Source organism: Vombatus ursinus, unplaced genomic scaffold, assembly GCF_900497805.2.
Source record: "Vombatus ursinus unplaced genomic scaffold, bare-nosed wombat genome assembly UNPS02014803.1, whole genome shotgun sequence".
In the NCBI taxonomy this organism is placed as follows: Eukaryota; Metazoa; Chordata; class Mammalia; order Diprotodontia; family Vombatidae; genus Vombatus; species Vombatus ursinus.
The window spans coordinates 3,735,700-3,739,533 of NW_020954581.1; positions in this window are offsets into that span (position 1 = coordinate 3,735,700).

The following is a 3,834-nucleotide window of genomic DNA, read 5'->3' on the forward strand; positions in this document are numbered from 1 at the left end:
CATGAACACGATAGCTGTCAAAGTCCCTTAAAACTTTGACCTTCTATGACATTTTGATTTTGAGTATAAAGTCTTAAATCTAGCTGTGAGTTTTCACAAGCTCTCTCTTCTCATTAATCATTAACATTTTCTCCTTGTTTTTGTCTTTTCTGAGGAGTTTAAAACAAACTCATGAGTACCCAGATATTTATGACCAGATATTTATTATGCAATCACTTAACTCTGTTTGCCTCAGTTTCCTCATCTGCAAAATGAGTGGGAGAAGGAAATAGCAAACCACTCTAGTATCTTTAAAGTGTTGGACATGACTGAAATGACTCGACAACAACAAAAACCCCAGATATTTGAATGTTTTGTGAATGTTAAATTCATATAAACAATTGACTTGATGTGAGAAATACAGAAGCTCTGTGAAAAAAACAAACAAACTATTCCTTCATTCAGGTAGATTAGACCAACGGTTTATAATAATGGCTTGTGGGTACTTTAGGGGAAATCTTTTGTCTTACCTGTGACTATATCTGTATTCTACCAAAGCAATTGATTAATTTGATTAATTCTATGGGATAAAAAAGCACACAAAATAGTCAACCTATTCTGAGTATTTGATGAGCAAAATTTTAATTACATGGGGCTTTCTGTTATGTGGATAAAATAATGTTCTGATATCCCAGATGCTGTCAGTGAAAAAAAAAATATAAAAATGTAAAATGCTGAGTAATATGGTTGAAACTCTAGACCAGAAATCTATGAAAGACTGGAATATGTTCTTTTACATTTTTGAATACCTCTTAACTGTATCTAATAGACATTGAATAAAGTTTAGATGAATGAGTGAATGAAGCTATTCCATATGACTGGAAAGGAATTACTAAATTTAGTTACTCTTCCAACTTCCACCTATTAAATACTCTCATTCTAAGTGCTACATTAGTGTCATTACACTTTCCATTTCTAATGGGACTATTTTATATCTAATGGGGCTTCTGGTGATACACACTTATTCTTTATAACTCTGTAGGCAGTATATGCTTTGATTTTAGTTGTCCTTGTCTTTAAAATGGTACTCGGGTCTGTCTGTAGTAGGGAGATATTTTTGTCATCTGAAACCAGTGAGCAAGGAAAATCCTCCCAATAAACAACAAAAGACAAGTACCAATTTTGATTGATTTTTAACTACTTACATTTCAGGAAATATCGATTCTAATTCTCCATCAAACCATTTATTAGAATTATATGTTTACTTTGTTCTTTTTGTCTTCTCTTTGTTGTAACCTGTATGTCAGAAGTTTATTCCTGAAATAAAGCATTCTCTGGGGGAGTTTATTACTTATTTCTTTTTCTTATCTGTCCTTACCAAGTAAGAATCTGGAAACATGCCTCATACTTTCCTACTGTCTGAATGTGAACGAGTTCTCATATGTGTCTCTATTCTCCTAAACTCCATGTTGGTGTGTCTCCTGTTTATTTAGCATCTTCTTTCTCTGGATAATCAAGCTGTTCTTCCACATTTTCTGTTGTTTACTTTACTATGAAAAGGTCTATCAGCTGGGATTTATTAAGTGTGCCAGACACTGGGCTAAGCCCTAGAGATAGGAAGGAAGGCAAAAGAAATTCTCTGGTCTTAAAGAGATCACAGTCTAATATGCAAATATTCAGACTAATACAGACAGGATATATTAGGAGTAGTATCAGAGGAAAGGCTCTAAGAGTAAGGAGAACTGGGAAAGGTTTCCTACATAAGGTGGAACTTTATGTATCTAAAGTGAGACTTGAAGGAATCCAAGAAAGGTAAGGGGTAGAAATGAGGAGGGAAAGTGTTCCAGGCATGTAGAAAAGCCAGTGAAAATTCCTGGAGTTGGGAGATGGAGTGTTTTATGTGAAGAACAGCAAGGAGGTCAGCATCATTTCAGTCATGTCTAACTGTTCTTGACCCCATTTGGGGTTTTCTTGGCAAAAAATACTGGTTCTCCAGCTTAATGTATAGATGAGGAAACTGAAGGAAATAAGATTAAGTGGTTTGCCCAACGTCACACAGCTAATAAGTGTCTAGGTCAGATTTGAACTCAAGTCTTCTTGACTTCAGGCCTGGTGTTTGATCCACTGCACTACCCAACTGCCAGATCATAGAGTACATGGAGGTATTAAAAATTTGAAATGTAGGAAGTTGACAAGTTATGAGGGGTCTTAAAAGCCAATCACAGAATTTAAGACTTATTGGAGGTAATAGGGAGTCACTGAAGTTGATTTGGATGACATGGTTGGACCTGAGTTTAGGAAGATCAGTTTGACAGCTGAGTGGAAGATGGAGGGGAGTAGGGAAAGACAAAGTAGTGAGACTAATGCTGAGGCTAGTGCCTCAGGTAGTGGGTATGTAGTCCTGGTGTGGGGTGATGAGAATACCAGGGTGATGACAACATCAAAAGAGAGAATGAGAGAAGTCAGGAAGGTAGACATCATGTGACTTGACAATTCATTGGATGTAGAGGGTATGGCATGTCAAGGATGACATTTAATCCAACGCAACCTAATCCAAAACATTTAAGTGCCTACTATGGACAAGGCACTATTCAAGACTGAGCTGTAAAAAAATATCACCAGAAAGCCTGGAGGAAAAAAAAAACAGAGCCAAGGTGAACGGAGATTTGTCAGAATAAATGTCTTTTTTTTTTTTTGGCTATTTTAAAGTTCCTATATGTTCCAGATTCAGACTTCTCTTAATCCCATTTATGAGTCATTTGTAAATCCATTGTTTATGATTAGAGAACAATAGCTGACATTTATGTAATGCTTTAAGGTTTACAAAGTGCTTTTTGGTATTCTATCTCATTTGATCCTCACGGTGAACCGTGTTAGGTTGTTACTGTATGTACGTACATTTTAAAGTTTAAGAAACTGAGGTTCTGAGAAGTTAAATGACTTCAACACGGCACACAAGTGAAATGCGGTATTTGACCTAGGTCACTCTTGCCTCCAACTCCAGCACTCTCCAACTCCAGTATCTCCTCTCATTACTGCACGATGGAATTTTTCACAAGGAGAGAACATTCACATACAGTTAACTAAAGGGCACACTTTATTTACATTTGTCATTCACCAAGACCTCCTACCATTTCAGGCTGTCTATACTCCACTTTGCCTTTTTATATGTCAAAGAGGTAAAACAACGTCCTTGGAATCCACCTGCATTTATTCTACTGTCAACATATCTAGACAAACTCCGTATTTATAAATTTTCACAGATTTTGTTAATAGGATCTTTCCAATAGTTCCACTGTTTTCCCCAACCACATATAGCACCTAATATTTCTAGCCATATTTTTTGCTGAAACAGTTGACATTTTACTTGGACTCTGAAACATTTTCCTTTCTATTTGTGTTAAAATTTAAGAGAGCATTTTTTTCTTTCTTGGTTTAATCTGCCTAGTGAGTCACCAGAGGCAGTTAAATTTTGGCTCATATGAGTCAATTTTCAGAGTCTTTTGACACTAATTTAATAGCTTGATTACTAGAGTAACAATTTGTGGTTGGCAAACTAGAGGAATTCTGATGCGAAGTCCTAGTTGATATAGGATCTCTTGCATATTGAATATTAGTAAAGTTTAATTTCTTTAATTTTGAATGAAATAAATAGAAATTTGAGCTTTTTATTCCAGCACAACAGTAGGTCATGTTGTAACCATCACTTTGGAAAACCATGGGTCTGGACAATAATGTGTAGTTGGATGAATAGCCTATAAAGCTTTTCTATTGGTATTTAGATATTGGCAGATAATATAGATGGACAAATTTGACCTACAATTCAACAGAAAGATCGGAGTAGATTGGATTACT